The sequence below is a fragment of the Mobula birostris genome, chromosome 5 (assembly GCF_030028105.1).
Source record: "Mobula birostris isolate sMobBir1 chromosome 5, sMobBir1.hap1, whole genome shotgun sequence".
Taxonomy (NCBI): domain Eukaryota; kingdom Metazoa; phylum Chordata; class Chondrichthyes; order Myliobatiformes; family Myliobatidae; genus Mobula; species Mobula birostris.
The window spans coordinates 50,191,650-50,209,386 of NC_092374.1; the positions used below are offsets into that span (position 1 = coordinate 50,191,650).

Sequence of the window (17,737 nt, forward strand, 5' to 3'; positions counted from 1 at the left end):
ACTCAGCAGGGCGAAGTCTATTATACCTGTCACAATGAAGTAAGCCTCAAATAACACACATATTCTATTAGTAATGACGTAAATTCTCTCTGATCACCAATCGTAATGCGGTTTTACAAATAATCCAGTCTGAAGAAAGCACGTTGCTGGTTCATAGTATGACAATAAACATGGCAACTGGCATCTTCTCACCAGTTTATTTTCTTTTTATTCATTCAATGAATATGAGGGCTGCTGGCAAGACTGGCACTTTGCTGCACAGAGGATGCTGGTGTGAGGCTTTCCTGACTACACATGGTGATGGCACATCACAGGGCTGCTACCTGAGTAAGGTGCTCTACTGTGTTGTTGAGGTGCCAATGAAACAGCAATGGTGTATTTCCATGGTGCTACCTTTCCACTAACGTCACTGTCCATCAAAGTGGTAGAGATTGTTATAGAGGAGCGGTTAATGGTCGGTCCTGTATTAGGAATTACTGAAGCAGCCATAGCACATTGCTGAAATGCACTAACTATATAGCACAGCCTCACAAATCGAGTGGATATTGGTGCATAAACTCCAGTGGTGATTTAATTTCCTCTGGCCGCCATTATGTGCTCCCATTAACTCATGTTAATAGACTCCAGAATTTTTAAAACAGATGAATCACATTAAAATGAAACGGTTATAATTGGACCAATGATATAATATATATATGTGTTGCTTCACTGCAGTACACTCACCTCTCAAGGAAGATTATGGTTCCTGTTATCTAAGTAAATTCCTCTCCACAATGTTACCGGGAGAATGGGCTACCAGTTTGCAATCCTCTTGCCAAAGCAAAGCAATTCAAGTCAGTGAGTGAATCAAATATTTTCACCAGAGAAAGTTACTTCTGTTTAAAACTTCATTGATTTCTGAAGTGCATGTGTATGTACTTGAGTAAATATTAAAAAATCTATTTTCCCTGGGCCTTTTGTATCTCAGAATTTATGGTTTTATTGTCTGCTAAATGCAATGCAGCAGCAGTGCCATTACATGACCTTCCTTTCCTGAAGGTAAGGGTGAGGTGGTTAAAGTTTGAGGCCTCATTCAGAGATATAACACTGAGCTCAGGGCAGGACTTAAAAGAATGTTGTAGTCATAGGTGTCATCTTTCAAATGAGATGTTAGTTACTTATTATATGCCCTCTCAAGTGCGTGCAACAAACAAACTGACACTATTCAAAGAGACAAAGGGATCTTTGGTGACCCACCCAACCACTGTGTCTCAAGCAACACTGTGAAAGTGACTTCATGCTGTATGGAAACTGACTGTTGCATCTTTCAACTTCACGGTAAGTTAACTTGTTGGCTGTAACTCATTAGCACTTACGCGTACTTCTGGTCGGTTAAAGCATAGAGGAAGATCAAGGTGAATGTGGAAGGTGAGCATGTGTTCAGTGTCGACAATCTGCCTCTTGCCCGTTGCTGTGACGGATCTCTCGCTCATTGCTCCTGAGAGAAGGTGTCTGTGTGTGACTGCCTATCGTTTGCTGCTCCCAAGGCAAGGTGCCTGTGCATGACGGCCTGTCGCTCGCTGCTCCCGATGGAAGGCCTCTGCGTTCGAATGGTTTCCCTCTCCCTAAATGCTGTCGAAGGATGTTACCAAAGTTCTGCAATTTATGGATTTATGGCCTGTGGACTGTAGCTCAGACTGGTCTCTTTCAGCTTCATGTTTTTTATTCTACTTTTGCCCACTCTTTCTTGTTACCTTTTGGTCCGATTTGTTAGGGTTTTTTTTTGCAGAGGGGGGTTTGGGGGTATGATGTTCTTTCTGTTTGAATAATTTATTTTTCTGCATGGGGTGAGGGTTTGAAGTTCTTGTTGCTGTTTGTGCAATTTTTTGTGTGGGAGGGAGGGTGATGACCGTGTTGCCGTTTGCATGATTTGTTTTTTTGTGTGTGGAGGGGGGTTGATGCTTTTCTTTGAACGCCATCCATTGTTTCGGGGCTACCTGGAGAGGACATATCTTATAGTTGCATACTGCATACATACTTCGATAATAAATTAGCCTTTGAACCTCTGAAGCAAGAGTACTCATATGAAAATGCAAATTCTTTCAAAATAGTCTGTTTCCAATGTTGTTCATTATCCTCAAAAGTAGCAGCCCACAGGAACCCTAACATTCATTTGCAAAAGTGTCCATTATCTACCGGGTTTCCGATACAAAGTTCCCAGAATGGCTCAGTAAATGACACATAAAAACATGACATTGTACTAAAGAATATAAACTCATCCCTTAGAATCAATGGTAAAGCCTCCATCTATATTCTAATTTTTGTTCTGTTCTGCCACTCTATGTTCCTCCAAAGATAGTGATTTCTTTTTCTGACTACTGAACATTCTTCATCACTTCCCTCATTTTCAGATGCAAACTTGCAAAACGACAAGTTGTTAAACTCTCCAAATGTGAGAGCCGTCACACATAAAAATCAATCCTCACATCCCAGGCATTTTTAGCACAGCAATTATGAGCGACAGGCGGTGGGTGAAAGCATTCTTTACCTTTTCCTACTTTGGAAACGCCAGACATACTGGACTTCTTGAACCAAGATCAAGTCATTCCTGATGAAGGGTCTCGGCCCCAAACGCCGACTGTACCTCTTCCTAGAGATGCTGCCTGGCCTGCTGCGTTCACCAGCAACTCTTATGTGTGTTGCTTGAAATTCCAGCTGCAGATTTCCTTGTGTTCAAGTCATTGAATGCAGATTGCAGTAAAAGCTTAAAGCGTTAAGGTCTCTAATGCTCAATAATGCATTTAAATATGTCACCATCAAGTAACGTGTGTGCAAACAGGACCATTGATACCACTGACCACTCAGCCTTGAAGTTTCACTTGTTCTGCCTCTTTTATTTCATTCTTGCTCTTACACTTCCCAGTAAACTACAGCAAGAGATAATACTAAATCAGTCCACTATTTTTTTGGACTTTTTCCATTTATTCATCAATGAAATTAGTTTTATTACTCTGGCAATGTCTTTACCTTCATTTACAAATGTAAATTCCAAAGTCACAATTCAATTGATAAGGGTTTGGCGCTTAACAAATAAAGCACTGGCAAGCAGCCATAAACTATTCCAATTTACCATTTTACTGGCTGGATTCCATGTCGACATTCTTTCTCAGTGAAATTGCTGATAGTAAATGGCTATATTTGCACTATCAAAAACTTAGCTCATAAAGAGTGTCTCGGGTTCCCTTGTACCTTGGCAAGGTCATCCAGCACGTAAATGAATCATTCAGAACTGTAGGGTCTTCAATTCGATCCATGGTCCACACAGAGTTTACTGAGCTTAATTGGTCCCAAACCCTAGGCTAAGCAAATGAAATCAACAAGGTTTATTGGTCTGCAAGCTATTTAATGACACTACTATGAACAGCTATATGTGGAAAGCACAAGGAAAGAGGCCATCTGTGAAGCCTCTCAGAACCAAATAGCTTGCAAATTCTCACAATTAATGTACTGTAAGATGAACCAGTCAAGAACACCCCTCATTCCCACTGAGAAATAAACTCTCTAAGGGAGGCTTATAAAAAATTCTTACATGCATCCATAACAAAAAGCAAGTACTTCTGTGTTGAACCTCTCACCTCTTGTGCAATACATTTTATTCCCACCCACATTTCCTACATCTAGCTGATTGGCCTTCAAAAATGCTAACGTCTTCCACCAGTAAATCATAAGTAGCCTCCTTATAAGTATAACTCACTGTTATTGTGACAGATGATAGACGATTATATCTACACTGAGCAATTCAGGCATCATTTTTAAAATGAAACATAAGAACTGCAATTTTATGCACTTCAGTCAGAGAAAATGTATTCATTCTGGAGGATATTCAAAGAAATGTTTGGATACAGGTATAGTTAAAAGAAAAGTAGAAGTATGATCTATTTGCCTTGAGATTTTTGGTTACTCCAGCAATTTGCAAGCTCTGTGATCCAGCCACTTTTTATTGAAGCTTGCAGCACTCAAAATGTGAAGCAGCAACAAAACATAGCGGCACAATAGTAAAGCTGTTCAAACCTCAAGAAAAGAAACAACAGCAAGTTTCGAAAAATTAAAAAAAATAGTTTTCTCTTCACCCTCATCAAAAAAAATTCAACTTTCCATCATTTACACCAGATTACTGTGTATTTTGCTTCTTCATAAATTTACTTCTTTCCTTTCCAGTGAGTTATTAATCTTTCTTGAAGAGAATGCCATGAGACATTTGGTGCCAAGTGTCCAATTTTCCTTTGTGGTGAACATCATAAAATTATTCAATTGTGAGGAAAGGCAAATAGCAGAGCTAGCAATGACTCTGTTCTTGCCTAATATCCACAGGCTCTTTCCATCAGGAATACCAGTCCAGGTTGAGCTACAAAATCAACATAAAACTGCTCCACTTTCCAAACTATAGGCACTGTGGCCAGCTGGAGTGACTTCACAGCTCCTCTGGTTCCAACCAACTTTCCCATTTACATTTCCACTTACATTTAGAATACACTTCCATACTTCAGTAAATCAAGTCTTAAAAGAAAATTAAAATGCCTGTCAAGGTGACCCAAAGGAAACTCAATATGCTTTTGATGTATTTTCAACCCATTACTGCAGTCTTATGAGCATAATTTAGTTATTGTACCTGGGCTTTGAGACTTGATTAACCTGGATTCTTGATTTCTAAGGACCACAAGTGAAACTCATGACTAACGGATCAAGCAACAAACTTTGCATACACCTTTTAAACTCTCAGCAGCAAATCCTACAGTTCCACAAAGTGTTTTCCCCTGCAGTACAACATATTGAACCCAAGCCAATGGCATTCATAACATATGTGCTTGATGTGCAGTGTGTGACTATAAATACTATGTTTTGCACCTTGGCCCGGAGCATCACTGTTTTGTTTAGCTGTATATATGTGTATGGCTGAAGACAATTCAACTTGAACTTGAACTATTGAGGCAAGAGTAAACTATATTCAGTGGTACCTGCAATTTTTATATGCTACCTGCTCTCCTCTGATGTTACTCATAAAATGCTAAACGTGGAAAGTATTTCTGTTCAGCAACAATACTCGTGCTTCGATTGGATAACGGTTCACTTTTTATATTGCAGAGAGAGAGGAAAGAAGGGAGAAGATGGAGATGTGGTAAAGAAGAGACAGAAGTAGAAGGATAAGTGAAGGGGGAAGAATGAAAGTGGTAGCAAGAGGAAAGATAAAGGAGAGGCGGAGGACGAAAATGAGGAAACAGCAAGAAGAGGGAGTGTGGGCAACAGAGATATGGGGATGTGGAACGAAGTTTGGGATAATAAGTCTGATCCTTTGTTCAAAGCTGATATTCCATCCTACTGCGGTGGTTTCCTTCACTGAGGGTGTGGTCTGCACTGTTTCATCAGACCTAGTTTTCTTTTATATTGAGGAGGAGGAGGAGGAAGGTGCTGAACAGATGGCAAATTGTTCAATTAAATAGGGAGGTTGGCAAAAGAAAGCTTATTATATGCTGGGCAGGCTGCCCATTATTCCATTTCATTCAATGGGGGGGGGGTTCCAGTCTCAACTTTCAATGCTTTCCCAAACACAGGGGTGGTGGGGTGGGGTGGAGTAAGTTTCCCATTTGGATGGGAGGGTAGCATGGACATGGGAAGGTCTCAACAATTGGGTCCAATTTTGTTTCAGAAAAAGCTTCTGTTTTAAAAATCCTAAGAAGCATAGCTGGTTAACTAACATTTATTTCATTGTCAACATTAGTCTCACCCCTGCCAGCTTCACCAAGTCTCTAGATGCTCTTTGTGAGTAATGGGATGGAGGGTTCAGCAGCTTCTGATTGATTTTTTTCTTCCAGAGTAACAAGGGTTTTATAAACCATTCCATTATCAAGGAGAGTGATTTCTCCCTGACCAGTCAGTCTTTACTTGAGTACAGTTTATTCTTCATAAAGAGTATTTGAGTTCCAATTCATATTCTGAATATTCAGTAAAGGTACAATGTACATTACGTATATGTCACCATATACTACCTTGAGATTCATTTTCTTGCAGGTATTCATAGTCGAACAAAGAAATACAATAGAATCAGTTAGATACTATATACAAAGGCTGACAAACAACCAATGTGCAAAGGCAGATAAACTGTGCGTAAATAAACAAACAAACAGACTGAGAATACTGAGTACATGAGTTGTAGAGTCCTTTAAAGTGATCCCATAGGTTTTGGAATCAGTTTGGCATTGAGGAGAGTGCAGTTATCCATGCTTCAAAGTTTAGAGTTTAAAGGTGGTGTTAGCTCATTTTTGCAGTTCATGTGGAGGATTGATGACTGACTGAATAAGACAGTGATTGTAGGCTTTCCGAACCCCCACTCCCACCCATATATTCTGTTCTGACTGGATTGGAAGACTAGAGAATAAAACAATACTGCCATAAAATTTTAGAGAAGCACTACTGTACTTAATGAGGCACATAACAGGGGCTCCAAGTACACCACCTACAGCTCTAAAATCTTGCAATATTGCAAACTCTCACCTTATTAATCACAGTCTTGCTCTTTGCTACAACCCACTGTGACTTAGCTTGACACTCCAGGTTTTTACCCTGTAATGAACAGGTATATAAAAAGTAAAATTTCTCTGCTCCACAATGGCACCCACACAAACATCATCAGTTAAAAGAAAATGATGTAATGGGGACAGAAATTCCCCGGAAACTGCGGGCAAGTCATTTAGCCATATGCAGAGCAAAAAAAAATACACATCACCAGATCCTAGGTGGCCAAAGCAAGCATAAAATTCAACAACTGCAGGGGAAAGAACAAACCAAGAAACTTTTGCAATAATTAAAAAGCTAAGACCATACAACACAATAAAGAAAAAGACTTCCCCATCGGGATTTAATTTCCCTGAAAACAATTTAATTTACTGTACTAGATAGGTTGGGCTCCTTTAATACTGCTTATTCAATACCTGACCCAAGACCTGTAAACTACCTGAACCTTGAAAGTTAACACTGCAAGTTGCAAAGCATTTCTCAATAAAGAGAACAGACAGTTAAATAATCATAAATACCGTTCCTATGGAGCAAAAATAGCAAAGAGAAATCTACCATGTTCCCCACTGCATTTTAACCACACACTGAAATCACTGCTAATTTTGGTTATACTTTGAACTTTGTACACAGACTTTCAAATACAGTTCCAGTGCAGAAAGGCAGCTGGAAGTCGTACAACAGGCAACAAATTTGGCATGTAGCTTTACTAGCATTCAAATACTCTGTGCTCATTGCTGCCATATCTCCAGAATTTTTTTCTGATTGTAATTCCACCCACTGAACCATGCAGATGCATTTTGATAAATGTGCAGTGCCATGCACTATTATTAGAAATACACTATATATTTAATCCAGGCACAAAACAGGAAATAGCTAAGCATATCCAGATACAAGCATGATAGAGTTGAAGCACAAGAGAAAAAAACATCCGGTTCTGACCAATGTTTAATTATCTGAATGATAGTAGGGAATAGTCATCAATATACTGCCTCAAAAATGGGGTGAGTAAAGAACAAGCTGCAAAGCAACTTTTCCAGCACTGGGGTACACTTACACATTCACTGCTCAAACCTATAGAAAAACTGTCATTTGCTGGGAGAACTCCCTTTTGCCATTTCCAGAAAGCCGTGCCTGCATTTATAGAATGGGTGCACTCTTCTATAAAACAGTGAAAAACATACAACAGTTCTGTGTCCAAACCAGCTGATTTAATGTTTCCCGGTCTCCTTCCAATTGTGAAGGACAAACAGTGTTTGGATTGGTTACCAAATACTCACAAAATAATTTTAATAATCACAAAATTCTTAACATTTGGAAAAAAATGTATGTCATCTATACCACAGAGGAAGTAATTAATAAAGGAACTGATTCACTATAAACATTCATAACTTGCTCTTCATCTTGGTTTGCTTTTTTCCTGTTTTAAATCCTCATTATATGCAAATTGGAGCGCGCACAATGGTCATGTCTATTACAAACAGCCGCACAGATTAAAATCCCACTGTACCACTCCTGGGGAATTGAAGCAGAATCACTTGTCTCCTGAAGGAAAAGACATGGTCTACCTAAAAATAATGTTATCATCAATCAGATGAAAACTGAAGCCTTTATTAAAGCTTAATTGCAAACAAAATCTTCCACTGTTGAAATGAACGAAAAACCTCTTTTCCTGAATATTCTTAACTTGCTCTTATTTCTTATTTCCTCACTTATCTCTTATTTCCTGAATATTCTTAATTTGCTCTTATTTCTTATTTCCTCACTTATCTCTTATTTCCTCACTTGGATTTTCACACGGGCAAACAATGCAAGTGACTTGCACACATCTTAAAGATAACTCATTTACAATTGAGCTGAGGAGCGTTCCTAATCTCCACCATTATTCCTGACCTCTGTGCAAACCTCACAACTGGCCACAGGCATCCAGCATCCATCACCACTCATGAAACCTAAGCTTGCAGGGAGGGACAGCTGCATGTGGCAATAGCTGAACAGCTATTTTTTGTAACTGGGTGCTGCTGAACAGCAGTATGTGTCAATAACTGGCAACAACTATTGAGTAGTTCAGTTGTGCATTTCAGGAGTAACAAAACACCAAAAAGCATGCCAGACGAAATTCTGAGAGTACATGCCTATTTTTGCAAACCTAAAGCACAAGCAATTTTTCTCTTAAATCTTTGATCACATGGTTATCATGTAATACAATATTTTATGTCAGATGCATGCATTTTAAATATGTGGTCTTTTATTATCTAAAAAATTATGATATAAATTGACTGTAACATATTGGCAAAGTGTTGTTATGCAATTTAAAGTGGAATTGCTTCTACTAGACATTGACAACATTGTGAAAAGAATTTTGGGCCAAACGAATGGTGGATAATCTTAGCTAAATTCAGAGTAACTGAAAAGACAAACTGGTTAGCAGTGGTTTATGTGAGGAATGTCTAGTGTTTCTTTCTGTCAAAGACTGTATCACATTTGCCACAACCAAATTTTAATAGACATAGATTTTGAGCCGCACAGGCAATAGTAAAATTAGCGAAGAGTCTCATTTCCACTATCCCCTTTGAATGTAATTTTGTCATTTAAACCAAATCAGAAAACCACTTCGCTTGTACCACAATTAACACTTCTTTTACACAGAATCTCCCTCTGTTCAGAACAAATTGCTAATTAATATGTATTTAATTTAGCACTTCCCTGACTGAGTTATTTCACCAGATGACTCTTTTGACATTTGATGCTCTTTTTGAATTCAGTGCTGAGGCCTTTTAAGCCGGTGTATGAAAGCAAGCTGATTTTGTTATTCATATCTGATTATCCTTTTTTTTCAACTGAAGCAATAACCTTTTCAAACATAGAACAAAAATAATGATACGGAACCCTATTTCATCCAAATGCTGGTTTAAGGATAACAGTGCTAAACAAAATAAAATCTGTATCTGAGCAAGGTTTCAGTGGGGGGGGGGGGAAGCAAAGAATATAGAAACTTGAAGTATTGGTTAGGCAATAAGCTCCACCTATCAAAGCATTCATCAATCAAAGGAAAAAAGTCTCTAAAAACAGGATATTACGGGCATTTTGTTCAGTGAATACTAGACAGATTCAAATCCTGCGCTAATAAAATCAAAAGCAGAACAGGTGGAACACAAATGCTGTGCTCTCTCCCCTACGGAAAAACAAAGTTCAAAATTGCACCTTTCCTTCTCCCAAACCTACTGTTCAGAATATTAGGCTAGACTTTTTTTAATCAGTTATTTTATAGGTCTTAAAATGCATCCTCTCTAGACCAAGACTTTCATCAGATGGGTTCATAAGGTAAAGTTCATCAATTTTCTGTGGTACTGTATATCCATCACAGGGAAGCTTTCAGCGTAATCATTTAAGGGGAAATAGTTTTTACTCTTGGTTGTAAATCATTGATAATTTATGAGTGAATATTTTTAAAACACTACACGATTCCAGTTCACTGGATGTGGTTATACACTTAGAAAAGGTATGTTGTTGTTTCACTGACACATCACTTCTGAAAGCTGAATTTAACCATCTATAACAATACTAAACAAAAGATATTATGATTAAGGTGGTTTAAAAGAAATTATAGGACCCTAAAAGCACAATCAGCCCATCTAATTTGTACCTTCTCTGATATGGACCTGGCACCTGTTAAAATTATTACATGTTCAGACTAAGCCATTAAGATTCAGCATGTAGAGGGACAGTAGGTTAAAAAATAATGAATTTAACAGAGTTTATATTAACCACAAATTCCTTAATAGATGATCAGTAGTGTAATATCATAAGCCTATCATCTTTCCATTCACTTGTAACTAAATGCAAATTCTCACATAGCTCCCAGCACAAGTAGTAATCTCCAATTGCCGCACATAACAGAACTGTGTCGACACAAGACGGGAGATATCAGATTAAAGTAAAAAAGATTATGTAATAGCTCTCATTTCAGTGGAACTTTAAACATTTTATTTATGTGTTTTCACATATCTCTCCCTCCTAAAAAAAGTAATCACTGCAAAAGACCACGTGAAGTTCTTTAACTGAGTTTCAAGATTCCAAAATGATTAGAGTCAAAAAGGAATTGACTACTTTTAATCATTGGAAGTTAATCAAAAAGATGCAATTGCAAATATAATTCGACGATTAAATATAACGATGTCAGTTAACGGTTTGTATTTAACGTTTAACATGGCCCGGAGGTATGTTGAAGAGAAGTTGGCAGATTAGGTTGACGCCCGCTGGAGAGAGCGAGATGAGTATCTCGCAGTGACGGGGTTAGACACACTGATCCACACGGCCAGCCAACTCGACACCTGGTGGGGAACCTGGCTCTGGGACCGTATTTCCAGGTGAATTCCTGACCAGTTTTATTGATGACAGAGAAACCCAGAGTTGCTTCCGTGTGTTTTTTTCTAGGCAAATTCCTCCCACGTTTTAGTTTGTACACGACTTGGCCATCGTGACAGGCCACGATTAACACCCTCCCCGTCGTTAACGACTCAACAGTATCTGTGTCGGTTAATGCGCCCGAGGGAAGGCAGTGTGATTGGTAGAGTGAGAAAGTGAGTTTGAATGTTGTTTTACTCTGGGGCTGTGTGTGTGTGCGCGCATGAGAGCATGTGAGAGTGGGAATATACAGTATGTGTGAGTGTGCGTGCAGGCGTGAGAGTGGGTGATTGTGTAATTGTACACTGAGTGTGTGCAGTGATTGTGAATGTATGTGTAATGTGTGTGAGAGGAGGGAGAATGGGTGAATGATGATTCCACCGTGTAGGTTATGATTGTATGCAACTGATTAGTGTGCGACTTTGCAAATGATTACACAAATATGTGTGCGATTTATAACTGAATGGGGAGACTGAGTGTGAGTGGCGAAATTACTCCAGTGTGAAAGAGGGGGAAGTGTATGCGTGAATGGTTACTGTATATGATTATGTTAGGGGGAGGGACTTAATGATTATATGACTGTAAGTGTGTACGCATTTGAGTGTGATTGATTATACGACTGTATAGGTCTGTGTGTGAGTGTCAGTTGCTCCATTACTGAGTGACAGAGGGTAGAGATGAAGAATGTATGGTTTTATGACCGTGTGTGAGAGAGGGGGAAATGTGAGTATAAGTGATTATTTGACTGTGTGTTGTGTGTGTATATATATATATGGGGGGGGGGAGTCGAAGAGAGAGAGAGCGAAGAATTGTGAGTGGATATTTTCGAGCTCCGCACCTCCCGCGGCCATAAAGCCTAAGCGTTTGCTTTCCAGCCTCAGCCGCCGGCTCGGCTGATCAAACCCAACCCGGTCACCGCAAGCTCCGTTTCTGCACGCTAAGCCTAGCCAGCAACAACACGAAATGCGGGGAAGAGTGGAAAGCGAGATAGAATACTGTAGCACGGGAGAGCATGGAGACTTTGTGACCGGGAAATTTGCATGCGTCCCATACAGCAAAAATCGAACAGGGAATGTTACGGTCAACCCTTGTAAAGAAAACTGGGCGCTCCTCTGTAATATTTTAGAACATTGTAATAAACTCATAATTTAAAACCTTTTCTAAATCCTCTCCAGTTTATTGCAATTTCTAACCTCTTACATTCAATGGTATGTGCGCGCGCGCGTGTGTGTATGTATGTGTGAGAGAGAGAAAGAGGGAAATCTCACAAGGGGAAGAGGCAGCCAAGAATATTTTAGGGCAGTTTGTTGCTGTACTTTGTTTTTTGCTTCATTTTATAGCGAAATAGTCTCCTTTCCCCGCCACATTAACACACTAACACACATTACACCTTCAGGGAGATTCTACTTCACATAGCACACAAGACACGGGCCCCTAAAGCAATGCAAAGACCAAAAATAAAAGCCTGATTTAGACCGAGAGGTGGGGAAGGGAGATAAAGAGGCCGGGGTTACCTCAACATGTCAGTCCCGTCTGTAGCACCAGCCGCTCCCCGGCATAGCTGTGTGGCTGCCTTAATCCAGGGCTACAGTCTCCGGCTATGGAGTAATCCAACATCTAAGCGGGTCGCAGGCTCCTCGGCGAAAGGTTGCAGAACTACAAGATGTCTCAACGGGAGATAGGGGGAGGTAAAGAGGTGGGGTAATTAGGGGGGGCTCAAAAGTGCGAGTGTGTGTTCAGGAATCCCCAGTGTGCCCGCTCTTTCTCTGCGGATCGCAGGCACCGAGTTAACACGGAACAGGCGGGCGGACGTTTCTCCCGAGGATCTCCTCTCTCTCTCTCACAATCTCTCTCACACACCCTCACTTACTCCTCTCGTACAGTCTCTGAATCTCCGAGACACTCTGGAAGGGGGGAGGAGGAGAGAGGTCAGCCCGCTGACGTCAGGCACATCAGAACACACCAGCACTCCCCCTTTTCTTTCTTTCTCTCTCTCTCTCTCTCTCTCTCTCTCTCTCTCTCTCTCTCTCTCTCTCTCTCTCTCTCTCTCTCTCTCTCTCTCTCTCTCTCTCTCTCTCTCTCTCTCTCTCTCTCTCTCTCTCTCTCTTTCTCTCTCTCTCTCTCTCTCTCTCTCTCTCTCTCTCTCTCTCTCTCTCTAGCTCACAAACGCACCAAAAGTCAGACAGCCACCTTCCTCCGACTGCCGATGCCCCGCTCGTACAATGCACGCCAAGCCCCGATACAAAGCCTCACCCAACTCGTACAACTGCGCGTTTTGACCAGCCCGAGAATCGAATGAAAGAAACAGCTTCTCGGGTGTTTCTCTTAACAGAAAGCACACTGACCTGTAAGATTTATATCAAGCCAGACGCGGCCAGAACTACACTAAGTCTCACACACTCCCAGAGCTGCACGATTTAGCATCAAACTAGCAGTGAAGCAGCGCTACTAAAGCACAATTTAGACTCATATCAACAATAGTTTGCATTTCAAACAACATCGTTGTCGAGAATATTCCCAGGCAAAAAATAGACAGAGCTCGAGTAGGAGGGGGAGCTTGGTGAGAGAGAAGGAATGCTTCTGAGGAGGGAGAAAGAAACAGAGAAAGAGAGCGCTCAGCAAGGAATTCCAGAGTTGTGAGCTCAGGCAGCTGAAGGAGAGGATGGCAAAGGAGAGCAATTAATATCTGGGAAGACACTCAGTTCCAGAGTTCATAGAAGACAGAGGTTGGTGGAGGTTAGAAAGCTGAGGTTAGGAACTTAACTGGAAACCAAAAAGAACAATTGGAAATCATTTTCCTGCCTGGCTGGCTAATGTAGAAGAATGAGGAATGATGCCCTGAAGAATTAGGCTTCACTGGAACCCCTGACAGGGATAACAGAGATCTGGGAGAGCTCGAATTGAAACAAGATAGAAAATAGGAGTTGGACCAAGAAAAAATCAGGTATGTCAGGTCCATAAGTATCACAAAGTATGTCACCGAGGGATTCAGCTGCAGGGCAGGGAAGAGATGGGAACTAATGCAGTGGATGAATTAGATACCTCACTCAGAAGCCAGTTCTATGGTTCAACTGGAATTTGAGGTTGTCAACAAAGGAAAGATGATTATAGAGTCATAGAGAAATACAGCACAGAAACAGACCCTTCAGCCACCAAGTCTACACTGACCATCAACCACCTCCCTGATCCTTACATAAACCACTTTATTTTCCGCCTATTCCCAGCAACTCTCATTACTTATAAATTCTCCAATCATTTCCACAGTGGCCAATGTAGCTATCAATCCACACTATTTCTGAGATACAGGAGCACTGGGAAGAAATCCAGGGAGAATGTGCAGACACACATTGGGCAGAAGATGTCAGGACTGATCCCAGGTCACAGGAGCTATGAGCAGCAGCTGTGATTGCACCATCCAATTTTGTAATTAGGGGTTATTCTAGAACAGTTTGCACTGAAAACTGAAGAGATGAAAACTTTCTCATATTTAATCCAAAAAAGGTGGTTATTTCATTTCATCTAATACCGATATCAGACAAGATCATGTTTTTAATAATTACTTCATGTGTGCCATACGTGGATTTTGTAAACAAGCAGGCAAAACAAGTGATTGAGATAAATGTGCATATAGCCCCGACTGTTGAAGCTCTTCCATTCTCATTAAAATTGGAGGGACCAAGTTTCCACAGTAAGTTTGTAGATTGTGGAATTGATCCTGACAGGTGAAGTGAGGTGAAAATCACTTGGTTGCTTCAGACATGTTAATACCATAAGTTGGTGATGTCTTATATTGCTGAGATATGCACGTGTCTTTTAATTTGCCGTATAGATTTCTTTGCAGGCAATCTCATTTTCTTTATTATGAAGTTTGCATTGAGGTGTGGATATTGAATCCATTTCCAACTTAAATTTGAAAATAGAGTTAATATCTACTCCCCAGTATTCAACAAGAATGCAGGAAAAGCCAGCAAATTGGACAAAGTCCTTTCTTGTATATTAACCTCCTTACAAATGGATGCATTCTAAATAAAAATGTATAATTTGCCTCAATGTCCAGTGGGTTTAACTCTTCTTGGGGCTTACAAGTATCAAACATATCAAGTCCAAGAAAAACCCATTTTGGAAGGTTTTTCTGATTCTGGGGAATTACTCAGTCACATATTACACTTACTGTCAATCAGTGTTTTTAGAAATATGCCACTGAAGTGCAACTACAGTACTGTGCAAAGATAAGGTCTTGGGTATAGACGTCTGAGTGTGTATGTATATATATAATAAAATAAAAGCACATTTCATGACATATGTGAGTGATGGTATACCTGATTCTGATATGGGTCTCTATTGTGGACAGAGAGTGGGAAGGGGGTGGGGAGAGGGAAATCACGGTTGAAAAAAAGGGAAGGAAAAAGGAAGCAATCGAGAGGCATTCATAATGATCAATAAACCAATTGTTTGGAATCAAATGACGTTGCCTGGTGTCTCAGGGATGGGTGTGTCTCCTCCTGCACCACACCCCACCCCTGGCACTCCCTCTCTGCCACCTGTCTCACATCCCTCCCACAGTGCTCCACTCTTGCCATTCCCAACACCCCGGCTCCCGCCAGATTTATAACTTTGCTCTCTGCTCCATGTTGACAAATACAGTACTGTTCAAGTGTCTTATGCACCATAGCTATAATATATATAATATATTATATTATATATAATATATAATATTAATATATATAAAACAGACCAGGTTTGTTATGAACCTTAGGAACTCATGCACTTAGTGTTACAGGAATAGGACAAGATATCACAGAATAAATAAGTATTCCCTTGCAGCATTATTCACAGGTTACTCCAGTAAAATGGTAAACATATCATTCGTTAGTAGGCACGAATACCATATTATTAAATTGAGTGTTACAGTGACACAGCTGGTAAAGTTGTGGCGGCCTCATAGCTTCAGTGACCTGGGTTCAATCCTGATCTCTGCTCCTGTCCATGTAGTGATTGCACATTAAGCAATATTCCAGCCAAAAAAATAATTTGCAAGAGGATATTGGTAGAAGGACATGATCATGCAACAATGATGCAATAAACCAGTTTCTAACAATGAAAATTCCTCCTTTTTTCACTTGAATGGACTAAAACTGTGATAAACAGTTACACCAAATTATCATATCCTGGTTGGCCTACCTACATTCATTGAACATAGAACATAAAACATAGGACAGTACAGCAAAGCACTGGCCTTTTAGCCCATGGTATTACGCCAATATGTATAAACCTACTCCATGATCAATTTGACCTTTCCCTCCTACGCACCCCATAACCCTCTACTTTTTGTACATCCATGTGCCTATCTAAAAGTCTGTTTACCAGACATCCCACCTCTCCCGGAAGTTCCGGGAGTCTCCCGCATATTAACAGTGGCTCCCTGATGCCCGCAAATTATATACAATATCACGGAAATCAATTTTTTTGAGAGCGAGCGAGAGAAAGCAAGAGCGCGAGAGCGACCACGAGAGAGAGCGCGTGCGGGAGAGAGAGCGAGAGCAAGCAAGCGAGCGAGAGGGAAAGCAAGCAAGAGCGCTTGAGAGTGCGCGAGCGACCACGAGAGAGAGAGAGCGTGAGCGAGAGCGCGCTATGGCAGAGTGTTCCAAAAAATATATAAAACATACGTCACCCCAGACTACACTAAAGTGTACCCTAGCCAAATAGGGGTCAAAATAATGACAGTGTTGCTCGCTGCACTGTTTGCAACAGTGACTTTTCTATTGCCCATGGTGGGTTAAGACTGTAAAAGACGTGTTGAGGTAAGTTTAACAGGTGACATTCATTCATTAGCATAGCTAATGTTATTTAAACTAGCTGGCTAGCTGCTAAGGAGCTACTCTATTGCAGACATCCCACCTCTCCCGGAAGTCTCCCGCAAATTGATGATGCTACCTCCCTGAAATGAGTTTTTGGAGGGTGGGATGTCTGGTTTACTGTCCCTATTTTATCAGCCCCTACCTCCACCCCGGGCAGTGCATTGCAGGCACCTGCCTCTGTTTTTGAAAAAAGCCTACCTCTGCCATCTGTTCTAAACTTTTCTCCATTCATCTTTAACATATATGCTCTGGTATTGGCCATAGCCTCCTTGGGAAAAAGTTGCTGGGTGTCCACTCTATTTATGCCTTTCATAATTCTATGCACATCTATCAAATTGCCTCTCATCTTCCCTCTCTCCAAAGAGAAAACCCCTAGCTCACTCAACGTTTCCTCATAAGACTTGTTCTCTAATCCTGCAGCATCCTGGTAAATCTCCTCTCCAAAACTTCCACGATCTTTCTATAATGGGATGAAGAAGTAATATCTTAATATCTATTTTGATTTCAATCTTTTACCTCATCCCACATTGTTCCAGAGATTTTAAAAAATGGCCTGCATTTATGTCCCCTCATTCAGAATATCTCCAAATACTTTATGATTGATTAAATATTTTGGAGTTACAAAGTATGGAAACAGTCCATGCCAACCAAAATACTAGCCACATTTGGCCCATATCTGTCTAAACCAAGGGATTCCAACCTTTTTTATGCCAAGGACGCCTACCATTAACCAATGGGTCTGTGGCCCCCAGATTTGGTACTCCTGCTCTGAACCATTCCTATCCGTATACCTGTCCAAATGTCCTTTAAATGGTGTTGAAGAACCTGCCTCAACCCATTCTTCTGGTAGCTCATTCCATATATCAGCCATTTTCTGGGTGAAGGAGTTCCTCCTTGGCTTCCTGTTAAATGTATTCTCTCTCATC

At 40.5% G+C, this 17,737-nt stretch overlaps 1 protein-coding gene across 9 annotated transcripts in view; it reads right to left on the reverse strand.

Annotated features, from left to right (window-relative positions):
* The window catches only part of LOC140197686 (receptor-type tyrosine-protein phosphatase delta), a 606,878-nt gene extending 593,528 nt beyond the window's left edge, over positions 1–13,350 (reverse strand). For 6 of the 9 annotated variants that reach the window (XM_072258008.1, XM_072258005.1, XM_072258009.1 and 3 more), the window contains exon 1: positions 12,468–12,920. The gene's annotated coding sequence lies outside the window, so the exon portion shown is untranslated. Of the gene's footprint in view, positions 1–12,467; positions 12,922–13,298 lie in introns of those variants that run through there. The other 3 variants (XM_072258002.1, XM_072257999.1, XM_072258000.1) reach the window with 2 other exon arrangements.
* Between the last annotated feature and the right edge of the window lie 4,387 nt (positions 13,351–17,737).